This window comes from Sturnira hondurensis, unplaced genomic scaffold, assembly GCF_014824575.4.
Source record: "Sturnira hondurensis isolate 20B ecotype Veracruz unplaced genomic scaffold, ASM1482457v3 Scaffold0000867, whole genome shotgun sequence".
In the NCBI taxonomy this organism is placed as follows: domain Eukaryota; kingdom Metazoa; phylum Chordata; class Mammalia; order Chiroptera; family Phyllostomidae; genus Sturnira; species Sturnira hondurensis.
The window spans coordinates 4051727-4071396 of NW_028073498.1; the positions used below are offsets into that span (position 1 = coordinate 4051727).

The 19670-nt window shown below is 51.7% G+C and overlaps 1 protein-coding gene across 4 annotated transcripts in view; it reads right to left on the reverse strand.

Moving 5' to 3' along the window:
• PXYLP1 (2-phosphoxylose phosphatase 1) overlaps positions 1–18289 on the reverse strand; it is a 72446-nt gene extending 54157 nt beyond the window's left edge. The window contains exons 1-2 of one of the 4 annotated variants that reach the window (XM_037051647.1): positions 18122–18258; positions 17612–17711 (exon numbers count right to left, since the gene is read on the reverse strand). The gene's annotated coding sequence lies outside the window, so the exon portion shown is untranslated. Of the gene's footprint in view, positions 1–17611; positions 17712–18121 lie in introns of all 4 variants that reach the window. The other 3 variants (XM_037051673.1, XM_037051655.1, XM_037051664.1) reach the window with 3 other exon arrangements.
• Positions 18290–19670: the final 1381 nt, after the last annotated feature.

Consider the following 19670-nt stretch of genomic DNA (forward strand, 5'->3'; position numbering starts at 1 on the left):
TCCTGAGCAGGCTTTAGGGCACCTTGATGAGTGCAGTGGAATGGGAATGATGCTGCAGGACCTCCGAGGCCAGTCAAAAATGTCCATGCAGATTCACCTGGCTTGTTCACCCTTGCTGTGGAGCCCTGAGGCTACCGCCATGCTAGAGAAACCAGGTCAGAGGCCAGTGGAGACTGGGAGGCCCAAGCAGCCCCCAGTGTCCAAGTCTTCCCAGCCCGGGCATCACACTCTGCGAGGGAACATTCGGACAATTTCAGACCAGCCCCTGCCTGGATAACTGAGATGTGAGCATGGAACACCAGCTGGACCCACTCCACCACCAGGCCATGAAGGTAACAATCACATGAAGGCTGTTTTAAGCCACCACATTGGAGATGATTTGTTATGCAGCAATAGCAAGTTCCATGATGCTAGAAACTTTGTCAGTCTTGCTCCTACTCTCGAATCCCCACTGCCTGCTGCAAAGGAGGTGCTCAATCAATATTCGTTGGATGAATGAATGAATGGATAGGTGAATGACCTGAGGGGAAGCTCGCTACAGCCACCAGCAATCCATCTTCTCTGCCTTCCCCCAGCTGGCTTGCTACCTCTCCTTTGACCCTACTACCCCTTTCCCACCTTACCAACTCCCGATCAGCCCTGGATCTCAGCTCCAAGGTCACTTTCTCAGAGAAGCTGCCCTTGAACTCCCCCGTCTAGATCGGCATCCTGTCTGACACTCTCAAGTCACCCTGTATTTCTCCTTCATGACACTTCCCAGGACTACCATTGACACAATGAAATAGCCACACTGAAATTCCTGGCTGGGTGTCTCCTGCCATTCGCCCTAAGCCACCTGACAGCGGTGGTGGTGTTGATCTGTTCACAGGCATGTCTCCAGTGCTAGACAACGGCTGGCACCAAGCTGGCCGACCACGTCAGAACATTTGGGAAGACCAGCAACATACAGTTCAGCTGTTTTACTCACAACTATTCTCACACCAAATGTGTGCATTTCTTTTTTCTCACATCAACCAGTTTTCCATTTCTCTGGAAACCAGCTGGGGGTCCTACCATTCAGTTCAATTCTGACACTGACTACCCCAAGTTAGCATCAGACATCACAGGGTTAAGGCTCAGTCCCAAAGACCACCCCCACATCAGATGCCAGATGCAAGTATGTGGTCCATGGATTACCCACGGATTATCCACTTCCGTCAACTTGGCTACAAAGTCCGGGGGTGGGAAAGCAGTTTCCAACAACCCCCACCCCTTTCAGGTTCAATAATTTGCTAGAACAGCTCACAAAACTCTGGAAGAGGCTTTACTTACTATTGCTGTAGATATATTATAAAGGATACAACTCAGGAACTGACAAATGAAAGAAATGCATAGGGAATACAACAGGACAAGGGCAGATCTTCCAGGCTGTCTCAGGGCGCACCGTCCTCCTGGCACCTCAATGTGCTCACAGACCTGGAAGCTCTCTAAACCCTGCTATTTAGAGCTTTTTATAGAAGCTTTATCACGGAGGCATGATTGGCCAAATCACTGGTCATTGGCGCCTGAACTCAGCTTCCAGCCTCTCTGCCTCCCCAGAGGTCAGGGGGTGGGGCCGTGAGTTCCAACCCTCTAATCATGCCTCCTCTTTCTGGCAACCAATCTTCATTCTAAAGCTGTTTGGGGGATCCCAGCCATCAGCCATCTCATTAGCATGTAAAAGGCACGCTCAGCACTCCGGAGATTCCAAGGTTTTAGGAGCTGTGTGCCAGGAACCCCTGACAAAGACCTAATATTTGTTTTACATGATGTCACCACAGCCAATTCCATGATCAGAAGGGGCCAGTTCTCAGCATTCTCATTAATACTGAGCTACAGTCAGTGTCTAACCACTAGCCTATCCTCTGCCGGGCTTTCCAAACCTACTCACATCCTGGTCATCCTCGCTACACAGACCCCAGGGAACCCAAGAGGATGGGTGTCTTCTTCAGGTTTACACAACCAACAGTCAGGGTAAGGGCTAGAATCTGAAGCCAGCTCCTCTGACTTGCCGGTTGAAGACTGTTTCCATTACAGCACACTGACTCCTGGATATTTTTGTGGTAGACAGACAGACAGGAACAGAGCAAGGGTGACAGGCCAGGTACGGAAGGTCACCAGGGTGGAGAGCCCAGGGTACCCAGCAATGGGCAAAACTGGGAAAACAAGGACTTTGCCCCCAGGGTAACCTTTATGCCCCTAGCACATCACTGGTAACATGGTTTTGACCCCCTGCCCGCCCTTCCGTATCATTGCTCATGCAGCTGGGATGCTCCCTGGCACGTCTCTAGTCAGGTGGGAGACCCCTTAGAGGAGGAGCAACAGGCAGGAGGATAGCCTCATCTGACCCCTGGTAAGCACTAAGCCCTAGCAATGACATCTAGACCTCAGCTGTGTTTCAGCTCCAGGCCCAGAAAAGCAGCAAAACCAGACACGTTGATGCCATGGCCGCCATCAGGACCAGCTGCATTGAGTAATGACCCCCTGCCCTGTGCCAACCAATCAGTGTAGACTATGACCCCAAAAGGCCATACCTGGAAAGCTCATAAATATTCTATTGATGAGAGTCGCCCCTGGGACACCCCCCTAAAATCCTCACCCTTAAAAACCCTTAGGGTGGCGGAGCAATGCACTCTTCCTCCCTCTCAGGAGCACAACCTGCCTTTCTCGTCTCCCTCTTCTTCCTCTCAGGGGCGTTACCTTCACCCTTCTCTCTCTTAAGCTCCCTGGGCCCCTTCTTTTGTCTCTGTGACTTGTTTCCTGAGACCATTTCTTCTATGGCCCATTACCTCTGTGACTTCCTAAATAAACATTTGCTCATAGTTTGCATCTTGGCTCTGCTTTCTTCCTTAGCCAGAACTCAAATATTGAGGTTGCGGAACCAAGGTCCATTCCGACTCCACGGTTCTGACACCTGGTGCTGTGTTTGTGGCCAACATTTTCACTGATGTTAAATGCTCCCTCCAAAAGTATGATCCCTCCATCCGAACAACATGCGAACTGTGCACCTCATACTGGAGCATATGAACGAGGTGAAGCTTCTTTGTTTAACATGCAGTATTCAGCGTCTGTGCATAACGAGAGTTCATGGCAATATTTTAGGTGCCTCCCTGACAAATGCTTAAGGGATGAGCCCCCGAGCAAACGTCTAATTCAGATTGTAATTTAATTCCTATTTACTGGACAGACCCTGCGTCAATTCTCTGCAGAGGGCGCTCCTTCCACTTTCCTGTCATTTCTGTCACTGGCCATTCCCAGGGCCTTTGAAGATTAAAGACACAAACTAAGATAAAGAACTCTCCGAGGGACTGCAGTAGTTCAGTGAGACAGCACCCCTGAACAACTGAGCTTTTGAAGACACTGTCAAGACCTGTGAAAAGTTTAATGTGACTTCATGTAAAAAAGACACAAAAAGGGTAGAGAACCTTGTACTGCAAACTCTAAATTTTAAAAAATGTGTATACGTAAATGACTGGAGAACTAGGATGGTAAGAAATACACATTTTAAAATGAGATGGCATTTCTCACCCTTCACCCGGCAAAAAATAAGGTCACTCATCTCTGGTGCGTGTAAGTCTCAATGGGGGTGAAGTCTTTCACACACTGCTGCTGAGAGGGTTGTAGGGGAAGGGAAAACTCCCCTTCTCTCCCCTCAGGGTTCTTCTGGCTGGCTTAATATTCAAATTGACAAGAGATGTCAAATTGACAACAGGAGAAAATAACCAAATTAATTAGGTATGTACGTATGAGAATAGGAGACCCCAGGACAACTCAGGCAGTTGAGGCTTATTTGCCATCTTGAACTAAGAAAAGAGGGGGTTGGGGGCTGGTAGTGGCTTGGACTTCAAAGGGGAGGTGGGCAATTCACAGGTGGATGAGAAGGAGCAAACATGTGGTGAAGGAATTCTTGCTGGGCCACCCAAGGAGTCTAAGAACAGACTGTGCTGGCTCCTCCCTACGGCCCCACTTAGATCCTGCTGTGCTAAGTGGAAGACAGGTCGCTTCCTTTATGCGGGTTTTCTATCTGAATTCCTATAGACAGGTAAGGGGGGAGTAAAAAGCACTTCTTAAGTTTGTTGGATTTTGTCTTTAGTTGGAAATCATCTGCATGCTGGGGTGACACATTCTGGGAAGATTCATTTTGAACCCCTCCAATTTCTGAAAAATAACCAATTTAAAATAATCAAATCCCCAAAAAGGTATATTTCAGGGTGCTCCCCCTCAGGGTTAACTGGAATAGAATTCATGACGAAGTGGTGGTCTTGTTAAAACAAGAAACACGTAAGAATTCACATTCTGGGTATCTTCAAATATGTTCACTCATATGTACAAAACAGAGATACAAGTGGTTATAAAAATTTGGAAACAAGCCCTGGCTGGTGTAGCTCAGTGGATTGAGCATGGGCCTGCGAACCAGACGATTGCGGTTCGATTCCCAGTCAGGGCACATGCCTGGGTTGCAGGCCAGTTCCCAGCAGGGGATTCACAAGAGGCAACCATACATTGATATTTTCTCCTTCTCTCCTTCCCTTCCCCTCTAAAGACAAATAAATAAAATCTTTTAAAAAATTGGAAACAAGCCCTGGCTGTGTGGCTCAGTGGATTGGGAGCCAACCTGAGAACCAGAGGGTCACCAGTTCGATTCATGGTCAAGGCACACACCTGGGTTATGGTCCAAGTCCCCAGTAGGGGGCACGCAAGAGGCAACCACACACTGATGTTTCTCTCCCTCTCTCTCTCCCTCCCTTGCCCTCTCCAAAAATAAATAAATAAAATCTTTTTTAAAAATTGGAAACAACTGATACGTTCACGCACAGGGAAATGGTAGAAAAATTTGAGTTTGTCAGTACAATGGAACATGACTCAGCCTTACAAAAGAAAGAGGTAGGCTTAGGTGTGCACGTGGACAAGCCTCCAGGAGAACTTGCCAAGTTAAAAATATTCAAGGCTTGTCCATAAAGTACCAGCCACAAATATGAAAATAGATACATTTATTGAACGTAAAAGAAACATGTACACAGGACAATGATATCTCAGTACCCGTCAAAGCAGGCATCTTGGGACCTCACACAGTTCTCCCATTCACCATTAGCTGCCCCGTCATATTTTCCTAAATCTCACTGACAGTCTGAAAGCTCTTCCCTTTCGAAGGTGATTTTAGTTTGGGGAAAAGCGAGAAGTTACAGGGCACCAAATCGGGGGTGTAGGAGTGCTGAGTCACCTGGGTGATATACTGTTTCTCAAAAAAAAACAAACTGCACGAGATGTGATGCATGAGCAAGTGCACTGTCGTGATGAAGCTGCCAATCACCAGTAGCCCAGAGCTGCGGCCTCTGAGTCATCTGAACAGTCTCTGTGGAGGAATGTCCAAGCTTAATGCAAAATTGGATGCAGATTCGTTGCTCTGCTTGCTCAGTCATTTTGAATGTGATGGCGACACAGTGCACATGCTCACTCAATGGCATCTACTGCCCTCATGGACTAGCACAGTGAAGTTGTCATTGTTGGCACATGTACATTCCAGTCCACTCACCTTGACTGCCAGGTTACTCAATGTCAAGCAAACTGTTCTTGTTATATTAACAATGGCTGGACTTTTCCTGGACAGACCTCGTATACTGTATGACTTTTACAATCAGAAAATAAAGCAAGCTATAATACTCATTTAAATTACTTTTAAATGGTGTAGTTAAGCAAGAGGTCACCAGGCAGGCCCATGATGAATTACAAAGAGACCAGGCATTTTGAAAGAGTACCTTCCTTTCGAAACTCAACCCAACCTGGAATCCGATGTGTGAGCAAGATAAAAGCAGCTTCCTGGGAGGGGCCTCGTGCCCTACACATCCACAGGACCCATGGCTCCAGGAACACCACCAGGAAAGGCGCTGTTACAGACAGGCTGAGGCTGCAGGGGCTGGGGGCAGGAGCTCTGAGTGCTGGATGGTCACAGCGGGCTTCAGGGAAGAGACAGAAATAGTGTTACCGAAGCAGTGTTAAAGCTCAAAGGGCAAGGAGCATGGCAGTGGATACACCTGATGGGAACAGGCATTCTGAGGAGGGCGAACAATGTGTGCGCTGGTACCGAGGTCGCCACAAAGCCCACCCTCCCCCAACTGTTGGCTGAGGGAAGGTTTTAGGCAGTGAGTCATCAGTGACCTGGGTGGAGAAAGGCTGGGGCCAGGCTAGGTTCCATCTAGGAGCAGGGGGTCACAGGTTCCTGAACACAAGCCCGGCAGAATGAAGGAGCTGCTGACGAATAATACACTCCTGCGTGTTCATCACCCGGCTCCTCGCCTGCCCTTGAGTTATATAGCCCAGCACTGGCAGCGAGAAGACAGACAACCTTCTAGGCCTTGATACACCACGGCCTGCAGCTCACTTGTCACACCACTGATGGGTTTTGCCAAGGTCGTGCTGCATTCAGTCAAAACGGCAGGCCAGGCAGGCTGTGGACCGCCCCACAGTGCTGCTGCAGAGGTACCCCACCCCCTAAGGCCAACGACTCTGAGGCTCCCAAGTCACAGCTCGTGGTACCTCCCGGGGTCTGAGACTAAGGCCTTTTGCTCCACCACTTAGCAGATGTGGCACCTCTGAGCTGCAGTTTCTGTACCTGTAAATAATCGTTCAATTATTCATACAAGAAATATTTACTGAGCATCTGCTATATGCCAAGTACAGTCATAGACACTGGGCGCTGGTACTGACCAAATCATTCCAAAACTCCTACCCTCGTGGAGATTATATTCTAGTGGAATGTGAATCGCCCCCTCCATGGGGCGTGGAAGGGATTAGATATCTCCCAGAAAGCACTTAGGGTAGTAACAATTCTGCACCTAATTCCAACGTGTGTGGGGACTCCCCCCCCCCGCCCCCCCCGCCCCCCCCCACACCACCAAGCTGGGTGTCCTACCATTCAGCTCAATTCTACCTGGAGACAGCATCGGATCTCACAGGTTAATGGCTCAGTTGCACAGACTTCCCCCTCACCACACACCCAGGCTGTCCCTGGTACTTCTGACCAACTAGGGATAGACCAAAGGTTCTGAGGAACCCCGCCCAGGCTTGATTCATTTGCTAGGGTGGCTTACAAAACTCAAAGCAATATTTTACTTACTGGATCACTGGTTTCTTATAAAAGATATATAACTCAGGAAAAGCCAGATGGAGGAGATACAGTGGGCAAGGTTTGTGATGTGGGAAAAGTCACATAGCTTTCATGCCGTCTCCAGGTGTGCACTCGCCCTGAATCTCCACATGTCCACCAACCTGGAAGCTCTCCGAGTCCCACCCTCCCAGGTTTTTATGGAAGCTTCATTACACAGCCATGGTTGATTAAGTCACTGACCACTGACCTCCAGCCCCTCTCCCCTCCCCAGAGGTCTGAGGGTGGGACTGAAAGTTCCAACCCTTTAATCACAAGGTTGGTTCTCCTAGCAACCAGCCCCCATCCTTGGGTCACCAGAGGCTTTGCCAAGTCAACTCATTAACATAAAAGACACCATTATTGTTCTCATCATTCCCTACAGCCCTTCGTACCCAGAAGGCACCCAGTACACACCCCGACTGGCCTGAGTTTCCCTAGTTGGAGACAAAGTGCCCTGCAAGCAGCACTGGCCTCACTTAGAGGAGCCGAAAGGGTCCTTTCTGCGTGCCAGCCCCGCTCCTAGCACTGTCGATCCCACCCTAATGAACAGGGCTGGGCATAGAGAATGAAGGAGACCACCCTTGGGGCCATTCATTACAATAAATGCCCCTGAGGACTCTGCCGATTGCTGGCTCAGCCCTCAAGTCTGTAGAGAGACTGAGTAAAACTGCAGCTGGTGAGAGCCCCTCCTTCTCANCAAGTCAACTCATTAACATAAAAGACACCATTATTGTTCTCATCATTCCCTACAGCCCTTAGTACCCAGAAGGCACCCAGTACACACCCCGACTGGCCTGAGTTTCCCTGGTTGGAGACAAAGTGCCCTGCAAGCAGCACTGGCCTCACTTAGAGGAGCCGAAAGGGTCCTTTCTGCGTGCCAGCCCCGCCCCTAGCACTGTCGATCAGGGCTGGGCATAGAGAATGAAGGAGACCACCCTTGGGGCCATTCATTACAATAAATGCCCCTGAGGACTCTGCCGATTGCTGGCTCAGCCCTCAAGTCTGTAGAGAGACTGAGTAAAACTGCAGCTGGTGAGAGCCCCTCCTTCTCAGGCAGTGAGGACGTTAGCCTTCCGAGATGGGGGACCCCTGAAGGACTGCCTGGCAGCACCTAGGGGGCCTCAGGGAAGGAACCCAGCCCCTCCAGCCGGCCGGCCCACGGCAAGGCAAGCTCTTACTTGGTGGATTTCTGCGATCAACGTTCATTTCAATGTGCTCACAATGCGGGCAATAGGAACAAGCAGCACAGATTCTGAGCGTAGTGGTCAGAATTCTTGGTATGAGTTGCAGGGAAAAATAAATTGTAACCAATTTAGAACGTCGTCCTTGGGGTTCCAAGAAAGCGCTCCATTGAAACTCTGGCTGGCACCTATCTGGATATGTAATGACAGTTTCAGCTTTCCCCCACCAACTACAGGCGTGGGCTCTGGTGCCAGCCTCTATTTTTGTAGCCTGAGTAATGCCTGGGCAAAGGACCAGCTGAGAATCGAAGGCAGAGGGAAAAGAGAAGTGATACCATGAGCAACGGGCCGTATCCCACCCGGCTTCCAACCTCAAGTCCTGTGGAGCCCAAGCCCTCCTCATACTGGCCAGCGTTCCCTGCAGCCTCCTCCCCACGCACCCACAGCCCCAGGCCCCGAGCTCCCATTTGGCTGGTACCTTATCCGCCTTGTTCACCTCGGTGTTAAATGAGTGAATGACCACACCACACGATCGAACTCCAGGACACTAGACTACACACTGTGCCTCAAAACCCTGCATGTGCTTTCTCGTAACTCAGTGTCTGTGCCCAACTCACTCTTGGTCTAGACACCTTCTTGATCTGGTTAACTCCTGTTCATCCTTGAACTCAGTTCAAATGTCACCTCCCTCTGGAAGCCCTCCCTAATCCCATCGCTGGGCGAGGTCCTCCAGGGTTGGGCAACCACAGTCCTCCCACAACACTCATCAACACCACAGGCCCCTGTCAGCCTCTTCGCTTGCCTCCCCCAGGGCTGGGTGGACTCAGAGCTGAGTAAGCAGCAGGTGCGAAGGGAAGGAAGAGCAGGAGGAAAGAAGGACCCTGAGAAGGACACTGTCACAGAAACCTCCAATGAGCCGAACTAGAACAAAGCATTAAAACCCAATAGATCAATGGATCACTCATTAATGTTTACTGAGAAATAAATACCAGGAAGTGGTTGGGAAATGAATTTGAGTGGGAAGCAGAGGGCACTCTTCGCAGCATCCTCTCCACAGCGCCCCTCCAGGCGCGGGCTGGCGTTGCAGCTGAGTAGCGGGAGAAACTTTGGAAGACTAGGTGAGTGGAGGCCCTTGCAAGGCTCCTGAGCAAGGAGCTCTCTCATAGGCTTGGTGCTGTCATAGGCAACTGTGGCTTTGGAGGGGGCTGAAGGCCATTTTTTCTGGAGTAAACTCCAACTGGTGAGGGAGATCGACTAGAATTCATCCCTACAAAGAACAGCCCTGACAGGCGTGGCTCAGCTGGTTCAGCGGCATCCTGCAAAGTGAAAGGTCACCGGTTCAATTCCTGATCAGGGCACACACCTGGGTAGTGGGCCTGGTTTCTGGTCAAAGCATGTGCAAGAGGCAACAGGTCGATGCTTCTTTCCCTCTTTCTCCCTCTCTTTCCCTCTCTCTAAAAATAAGTAAATAAAATCTAGAAAGAAAGAGAGAGAGAGAAAGACAATAAAGCTGTTAAGAACATGTCCTGGGTCAAGAAACAGGAATAACGAGGACCTTCCATTGTCCTGCTGGCCCAGCTCCCAAACTTGGGGACTGAAGCAGAGATTAAAGACAAACAATCTGGGAATAAAGACTGTTTTTGGCTGCAGCCTCCTTAGCACAGCGTTTCATTCTAAGACAGACACCCCAGTTGTCTGTCAATATTCTTGCCTTCTTCCTGGCTAAGAAAATCCTGACTTGGAGGAGGGGAGAACAGTAAGGCAGAGATTGCCAGCTATTCATGAAACCCACATCCTCTTCCCCCTGGGCGCAGGGCTGGACCACCTTTCACAGCCTGCCTTGCAGGAGGTGTGACCATGGGACTGAGCCCTGGCTAAGGGCGTGTCAGTAGAAGTAAATCACCACCTCCAGGCCTGGTCCATGGCCCCTCCCCCACCACCCCAGGCTCCTTCTGGCGAAAGCAGGGCAGTCTTCAGAGCCGGGCCCCTGAATCACCCCTGGAAGGAGACCCTCCACTGGTCAGGAACAGCCACAATGGACTTTGTGTGAACAAAAAATAAGGATCTGTCATATTTGAGCCATCGAACACCTTTGGTTTGTTTTTCAGCAGAGAGCCTGTCTGTATGGCGCTGTGCCCGGCTAAACGCTCACACGGCCATTCTAACTGGGCGTGGTCATGTGACACAGTTCTGGCCATGAAACGTCAGGGGAGGTCTGCTGGGCGCTCCAGGAAAATGTACGCTTTCCTGATAAAAGGTACCAGCCAGTGCGGCTGGAGCCTCCTTCCCGTAGCAGCCGCTGTGCCACCCTGAAGGAAACACCAATGTCAGCAGCCACCTACCCTCAGATATCTCATTACATGAGAAAAATAAACTGTTATTTGCTTAAGCCACTAAGGTAGGGCCTTCTGTTACTTGGAGCTAAACACAATCCCCGGTGCTTTGCTGCCTCTCATTCATTCACTCACCCAGCCTTTACTAAGGCCTATTTCATGCCAGTGCTTGGGCTGAAGATTTAGAGGGGAGCTGGGACGGCCCTGCCCTCCCGGAGCTCCCAGGGACTGGGGCAGTGGGCCTAGGAGTGGACCATCCTGAAGCAGTGGGCACTGGATACTCTGATGACGCACGAGGTCCCAGGGGAGTGTGAGCACTGGGCGGTGGGCAGGCAGAAGCAAGGAGTTCCCACCATGCACACTGAGCAAACAAACACTCCTCAAGCTAAAAAGCCACTCAAAAGAATGTGCTTTGCTCAGCCAAGCCAACTGCAATTACTCACTGTGCGTCGACTTGTTCAACACCATCAACTAATGCAACTGTTTCAAGATAATCAGCAGTCATTAGAGCAAGATGCACAAGAGGAGACAATGAAAAAATCATACACCGTTAACTTAGAAATGCCGGAAATTATGGGAACCGAGGACGCGGCAGGCTTGCTCGGATCTTCTTGCCTGCTGACGTTCACTGTCTCCTAAAATATACCTTCTTTCTCAAGGAAGACACAGTAATTTTTCACCTGTAAGACAGAGGAAGACAACAACAACAACAGTCCATGCCATGACCTTTGACTGTAAGTGTCCAAGCCCTGGTTGTTCAGGTCTGTGTTTCCATTAGGAGCTGGGATGGAGACAGACAAATTGGCAACAAGAGACGGCCCCTCTGGGAAACCAGGAGGCAGCCAAGACCAGAGAAGTCAGAGCACCTGGGGAACCACTCGGAGACTGGAGAAAATGCTTTCCTCCTTTTAATTCAATTTGTTGTGCTTACATAACAAATAAATGATTTTTTAAATGAGTAGCATTATTTGCCATTTATTTTCCAAGTGTGGGGCAAGGATTAAAAAAAAGACAAAGCCTCGTTGACTTCAAATTGCAGTAGTTTGAACGTGAATACAAAGAAGCAGGCTCCCCATCAGGAGACCCGTGGATCGGGTTTCCAGGCTGACTGCCAGCTGATTGGTCTGAAGGACCCAGTGGAGAGCGGACAGCGCGTTAATCGCACTCACTCCCCAGGCTGAGGCAGCTCAGGTTCCTGAGGCTCAATCACAGGCAGAGCTCCGGGGCTCCGTCCATCAGTGGAGGTGCTGAGCCATCGGCGATGGCAGGGGTTCAGCGGGCACGCCACCGCCAGGTGGGAGTTTCTTTGTGGGACACATGGAGCAGATGAGGATGAGGCCTGAGAAGGAAGGACCTCCTTTTCCGGGACCAGTTCATTAAACCCATGCCTATCGACAGTTTCCCAGAGACCTTCCCACCAAGGAGGTTTTGGCTGTGGCAGACACTGGGAATACAGTTGTCTGGCCCTCGCCCTCGGGAACCCCGCCGGCTCCCCGGAGCAGCTGGACCGTTTGTCACGCAGAGAACTGGGTCTCTGAGAGTCTTGTGGGCATCCGGGGCTGCTGAAGAGCCGAGTCCCAAACTGGTCAGGGCAGTGTGCTGTCCACCAGGACCAAGGATGGTGCTGGCAAACCACATACTGGGCTTATGGTCTCACAGCACACTTCCCACGAACAACCTCGGGCCCAGAGTGAGAATTAAAACATTAACCACCAGCATGTGTCAGACACACACCAGTCAAAGAGCTCCTGTCTCAAATAGCTGGCGAGGCCGCATCGGACCAGTGGGTGCCAGCTGAAGACCGTCCCCCTCACCCACCATGGGCAACCCTCCGCGGGCCATGCCCGGTCAGTGGCCAAGAGCCAGGTGAGTGCCTGGGGGATGTCTGCACCACCATTCATGTCCTGTGCTACGAACCGAAGTACAATGTCCTCTGTTCCATGGGAACAGAGACTGTGTGTCTGAGCCATTCTCCTACATTCATTATGTCAGTGCAGTTGGCTGCCCCAACGAGGTATTTGTAAGGAGTGAATAGACAGTAATAACAGCACAGACCACGTGCAAGGCACTGCTCCAAGTCCTTGTCCCAAACAATCTCCTTTCAGCTTCACAAGGATACCATGGGGTAGGTGTGGTTACCATCATCCCAACTTCACAAATGAGGAAACCGCGGCACACAGAGGTTAGGTAACTAACTTCCCCAAGGGTGCAAGACTAGTAATGGTAGACCCGGAACTCAAAGCCAGCCAAGCTTCAGGGTCTATACCCTGAACTACTGCGATGTGCTGAATATGCCACCAAAGTCAGGTGCTCTAGCCTTAGGAAGTCATCAGCAGAAGACATGACAGCCACAAAGGGGAAAAATCCTCCCAGAGGTTTCTGGTGTTGCTAAGCATGCACTCTTTCTGTTTGTCTGACTTTCAATGAAAACTGACACGTAAGCGGAAGACCACCTATAGTTTTTAAGTAACTATGTAACCACATTTGGTTGTCCAGCAACCGTAGCAGGACTATCTAGGTTTACGTAGCATTCTCTGCTCACAATACATCAATTCTAGGGGAAGCCTTTTAAACGCCCTGCGGTCCTGTTTGCCATCTCTAAGGAGGTCCAAGGCTTGCTGGTAGGATTGAACAAGGTCATGGGAATAATTGTCTATGTATATGATAAGGTATTGTACAAACATAATGTATGACATAATAATTAGTGTATTTCACTACACTGACAGGCCAAAATTTCTATACTCATCAATCTATAATTGTCAGAATTCTACACATGCCTACACTTCTACAAAAGTTCCTATTTATCTCTCCACATTTTAGTAACCGTGTAAACCTTAACAATTTCTTTCTACCAGGCTGTCTCCCTTCATTGTCATCTCTGAGCTCCCATACATTTCCACTATAACTTTAATAACATTTCTCTACCTTAATCCAACTGCTTTGTTCACTATAGAAGCACAAAGAGTTAATGAGGCAGCAAATGTTTTCGTCTAACTTTAGATTCTCCTATTAGCAGATGACAAAATTAGCAAGCAAGAGCTATTTTATAATTAAAAAGCTCGAAATGATATTGCTATAGCTCTGAAGGCATGAAGTTTGGGGTTGGATCCAGGAATGAAGTAGGTCTAAGAAAGTCAGCTAGCCCTGGCTGGTGTGGCTCAGTGGACTGGGCACCAGCCTGGGAAGGGTCACCAGTTTGACTCCCAGTCAGCGCGATCGATGTTTCTCTCCCTCTCTTTCTCCTTCCCTTCCCCATCTCTAAAAATAAATAATTAAAATTCTTTAAAACATCAGCTGTGGTTCTGTTGTTTGGAAAGACACATGTCTCCATATAATCAAGGGGAAGAACAAATGGCACTCGAACTATTCATCAATTTGATACGATAACTCTAACCACAACCAGAGTGGAGAGGAGGGGGCAGCTGGGGGTGTGAAAACCAGGTGCAATAACTTTCAGCTCAGCCTCATTTTTAAAGCCCTGGTTTCTATGCTACTGACTATAGGCCTCTCTAAGGAGTCGGTTAGACACCGAGGCACAGAAGGTGGTAAGCAGGTGACAAAGCGATGCCCAGTAATACAGAAACAGGAATGCATAAGTTGGGGAAGTGACTGTGAAAACAAATAGGATTTTCAAGTTCCTACCGTTGCTACCAGTAGATGTTTGAGTTGCACAAACTCTCCCTCACCCCGGGGACCAGCACAGAGGCAGCTCCACTGATATGTTAAGTGCGGATGCATAGGGCTGGGGGAGAAGGGGGAAGAGAGGGAGGGAGAGACAGAGAGATGCACAGGTGACCCAGTCAAGAGGATGCAGGCGCAGGTGGCCTCTGGGCTGCAGGAACTGCCCCACAGGCTCCTCTAAGTTCTTTCCTCAGTGCCTTTTTAATCATTAACTTTCTCCTTGCTCTGGAAGGAAGTTGATTCTCCAGTTCCTTTTCAAAAGCCAGTGGCTTTCCCAAGCAAGACCCTAGATTCAGAGCAGCCTGCTGATCCTGGGGGTGGAGGCCAGTAGGCTGGAGTCTGTGGATCAGTTAGACCACTCTGACCCACCTGACTTTTGAACGCAGAGCAGACCATGCAATTCATTCCTGGTTTGCAGGTGCCTTCTTGTGGCTGCCTTGCAGTTAGCCCTAATCCTTCTGTAGGGCTGTCCAGCATACTCATGAAGGGGCCCCGGGAGGCAGCTTCTGTCAAAATGCCCACAACCCCAGTGGAAGGCAGCTGGAGCCTCTTCTTCACCCCCTCAGTGCAGGTGCACTGGCCCTCCTGGCTGCCCCTCCCTTTGCCACTTCCTGGACTCACCCTTCGGCATCTTAGGTGTAAGGCGGCTTCCCCAGACCCATGTCGTTTAAGCCATCATACCCACAGAGGCACAGCCCTCATTCAAAAACTTAAAATGGCTCAGTGCTCTCCCACCTTGCTAAGCTGAACTCTCAGCTGGCTTTCAAAGCCTAGAAATCAGAAGGGTGGACCCAGCAAACCTTATTTCAGGTGACTGCAGGGCCATTATTCCTATCTCAGTGACTTCACTCTTAAGGCAACCCCTACACCAGCACGTGGGCACAAGTCCTAACCCAGCAACCAAGAACCTTGTTCCAGGGTGGAAGTCCTCCCCTCTGAATGCTCAGGACCCTGGATATGCTCTCATCTGCCCCTCCCCACCTCCAGATAGCAGTCAGTCTCTTTCCCTCCCTCCCTTTCTCACCCAGAAGCTGCAGGCATTAATTAAATCTCTTCTAGAAGACAGATTTTCACCAGCTGTAGGAATTGTGGGTAAGAGCCAGACCTGGGGACAGAGACAGTCTGGGTAAGAAAGATAAGCCCGTGAGAGCAGGGAACCTGTGGCCAGTGCAGGTTCTCGCACCCAAGCGGCATTCTGAATTCCAGCTCTTCCTGATCTCCCCACGAACAGGAGCAGGAGTGCAAGGTGCTCCCACCCCCTTAGCCTCTGGCTGTACTCTCCAGGGCTGACCTTTGACCTGGCACAAGACTGCACTTGGCTCCATCTGCCAGTGGCTCACAGCTGCCTCTGACAGAAACACCATCCAAGAGCCCCTGCCTCCTCCCCCCAACAGAGCTGCAAACTGTATTACCAGAAACGTGCGCAAAGGGACACTCCAGCTCTGCATGGGAAGCGGTTATTTGGGGTGGGCAGAAACCGCTGGAGGGGCGGTGGTGCAATCTGAAGCAGCTGGAGGGCTCCACAAGTGTAACAAGTCTCCAAAGCGCTCCCTCTCTCCTGGGCAGGATGAGGGATGCAGAAGGCAGCTGTGGCCACAGCTCAGGGCCCTATCGGGCAAGCTGTGGAGGACTCAGCTCCCAGCAAACAGCTTTAACTCCCCAGAGCGCCCATCAGGCTCTCACCCCAATTCTGGAATGAGGACAACTAATTTCCTTCCTGAAAATTCTGGAGGCCCCACTGAGGTTAGAGATCCAGCTGCCAGAGCCTAACCCATAAATTGAGTGCTCTGTCCCAAATGCACACAGAAATGAGTTTGTCTCTAGTGAGATTATATGATTATTTGTTTTGAAAACTTGACGAATTTAAGGGCAACATTTTGAAAATAGTGCAGCACAATGGAAAAACATGGGTTATAGACTCAGACTGGATTCAAGAGGAGGATCCATTTCTTTAGACAAACACTGAGTACCTACCACGTAGAGGGTGCCAGGCTGGGTGCTGGGGCTGCACAGAGAGTTTAACCCCGTCCCCGGCCAGTGCAGCATCCGAGTCAACAGCTCATCGCAGAAAGGAGTGGTGAGTGCTGAGGAGGCACCCTCGGGAATGCGTGGACACCTGGGGGGATCATCTGATCCCCACTGTGACCCAGAGCTAATTACTTATTAATTCACCATTCAAGGATGAATGAGTATTGAGCTGATTACTATTCAAGCCAATCAATAATAATAATAATAAGTTACTGATAATGCAGTTTCATAAATGCTTAGAGAGCTATTCTCCAGAGACCAGGTGGTTCATCCCATCCCTGGTGCCCAAAAGCAGCCTCCCACGTGTCAGTGAGGGTGGGCTGGCCACGAGCCAATCCCTAAAAGAGATGTACCCCCCCCCGCCCCCCGCTCCACGTGTCATTTCTTTTCAATCGGCAATTTAATCCAAGCCTTAATGCCAGCCTGGAACAGGGAGGGGCAGACTCATGCCCTGGCTTTCAGGCTGTAACCAAGCATCTCCACCTCTCTCCAGGGAGCACGAGGCTTGTCAAACCATCTGCCTTAACCCCTCTTCCCACAGAAGTCCAGACTGGGCACCAGCACGTCTGAGGGGGAGTAGTTGCCAAGCACCGGCTGCAGGCAGTCACGTTGCAAGGCTGGGCTGGGCACTAGCTGCTCCACACAGGGCTCAATCGAGGGCCTTCTCCAAGGAGCAAAAAATGTCCCCAAGTTGCGAAGCCCCCTCAGCCACCCACCTCACACTTCCCCCTTCGAACCGATCTGATTCCACTCCTCTCTTGATTTCACTTTTTGAATGTTTGCAAAGCAACTTTGCCTTAGCAAGAGGACCCTGGACCCCCAGGCGGTGGTAGTAGCCTCGATCTGTCCCTACAGCTTAGCGCCCAGCCAAAGCGGGGAAATACGGGCTCCACATTCGCTGCACCGCTAATCCTTTCACCATCCACAGGTACAACCTGAAAGACCCCTGCAGCCACAATGCAACCTGCTCCAAGCAGATGCAGTTTTGTGTGTGACAAAGCCAGCTTCTTTGAAGGATCGTGACACACTCAAGTTCACGAGCAAAAGCAATGCCACAGGGTCAGAACCACGCAGTCCTAACCTGAGCTTCCAGGCAAGTCAGCCTCCACACTGAGCGACCCCGCCGCGGGGCCTCAGGACGCCAGCAGGCGCGGGTCGCAGGTGGCTGCAGAGAAACCAGCCCCACCCCCAGAAAGGCTGCGGAGAAGTTGTCGCCGCCTTCTCACCTGGAGACGCGCGGGTTCGGAATTGCCCGGGAGGCGGGAAGCGGGACCGGGAAGCTAGAGCTGGGGCCAGAATCCGGCGACAGGAGTGCGGGGGCCGAGCCTGAAAGGGTTGGAAGGGCGGGGATTCGGGTGGAGGCAGGCGAGGCCGGAGAGGAGCGGGGCTGGAGGGAAGCGGGAGGTAGTGAGGTGGACCTGGCACCCTCCGGGATGTAGGGGAAGAGGGCTTGGGCAGCGGACGCTGCAGCTAGGAGAGGAGGCGAGGGCTGGGACAAGGGGTGCGCGGGGGTAGCTTGGGGGAGGGGATGGCTTAGGGAGAGGGAGCGAGTCGGGCTAGGGTTTGGCGAGCGTGCAGGGATAGGGGAGGAGGCTTAGTTGCGGGGTTCAGACCCGGCCGAAGCCAGTCCCAGCACCCCATCACTCTCCCACAGGGGACACTGCTGGTCGTCCCGGCCTCGGCACGTCCAGAAGACCCTTTCGATCTCAATCCCAGACCCTGGAACAACAGCCCACCTCAAGCCTCCACGCCCCTCAGCCTCAAAGCGACCAGCCCGGCCCGGCCCGCGCCGCGCTCACCGCCCATGGTCCCGGCCCGACCCGGCCCGGCCCGGCCCGCCTCCACCTCCCGGCTCCACGGCTCGGCGGCTCCGTGCGGATTCCGCGCTCGCCGCCTGGCGCTTAGGGTGGTAAGGACCGCGCGCACACACCGCGCGCACTGACCGCGGGACAGCGCCACAGCCCACAGCGCCCCCTGTAGACCTCGCCGCGCTCCGCTCTCGGCCCGCCCCGCGCCCGGCGCCCTTGAGCTCCGCCCCGGAGGGGGTGGGGCTCTGCGGCCTGACCCCGGGGAAGGGCGCAGAAAGGGCTGCAGAGAGGACTCTAGACTCTTTGAAGCCAAACGCAGCCCCCCCAAAGATTGGCCAGTCTGCAGAGCCCCCGGCGGGCGAAAGCTACGGTAACCGGCGTCTAAGGGCGCAGGGACCGCAGCCACATTGCACGAACGGTTTCTGCGCGCCTTACAACGCGGGACTCGGGATCAGGGATTACTCCGACGCACGTCTGGGCCGGGGTACACAGACCCGGCCCCGGGCTGGGCCCTTAGCGTGGGTGCGTTTGGGCCGTGTGCGTGGCCTGGCGCCGCTTTGATCACGGTGTTGGGCTGGGCGCATATGTTTGGGGTCCGCCACTGCTGGGTGACTGCTGCCGCGTGGACACAATCTGCCACGATTCTCGCCACCATGTCCCCCATCCCCCCCTTCACCTACTCCACGCTTCTCTTCCGGTGCCGACCACGTCCGGCCCGGTGGAGACCTGGCTGCCACTCAGTTTCGGGATGGGCGGCAGGCTTCCCGGGCAAGTAGCCGTCCCCAAAGCCTGCGTCCCTGCTTCGCGGCTTCCTCGGAAGCTGCTGAAGATTGACACAACATTTGACCTATTTTTGTAACTCAGGCATCCGAGAATTGAGCTTGATTTGATGCTGTATCTGTGTATCATTTCTTTCAAATGTAGGCCTTAGGTGTCAGAAGTCTACAGTGACACTTGTGCCTTATGTGGCCATGAGCAAAATAGACACTGATTTTTACCTTCCAGGCACACTTTCTGGAGGAGTTAGTCATTGGCCTCTAATTTCACGCCTGTGTTCATGGCTCCCAAATCCACGTTCTACCTGCTCTCTGGTTTTCTGCTTTGAACTTCCCATCTCAAACCAGCAATTCTTTTACCAAATTCTATCTCTTCCCAGTTCCCAAACTCATCTACCCTGTGATCTAACCATTCCCCCAGCCGCCTGGGATGTCTTCTTCCTCACCGGAAGGCTCAATGCCCAGTCATTGTTTGCTTCCAAATCCAGCAAACCTGACCGTCACTTCATTCCTGTGATGCTACGAGGTCCTCAGCTTCGTCCTGCCCTGACTGCTGACATGGCCCCTCCTAGTGAACCCTGTATCTCCCGGCACAAAGGCACTGTCCTCTTCAGCATCACCCAGATTTTCCCACGTGGCTCTCAGTCCCTACCTCCACACCCAGCACTTCTTCCCTCTCCAGGCTCCTCCTGATGGTCCTC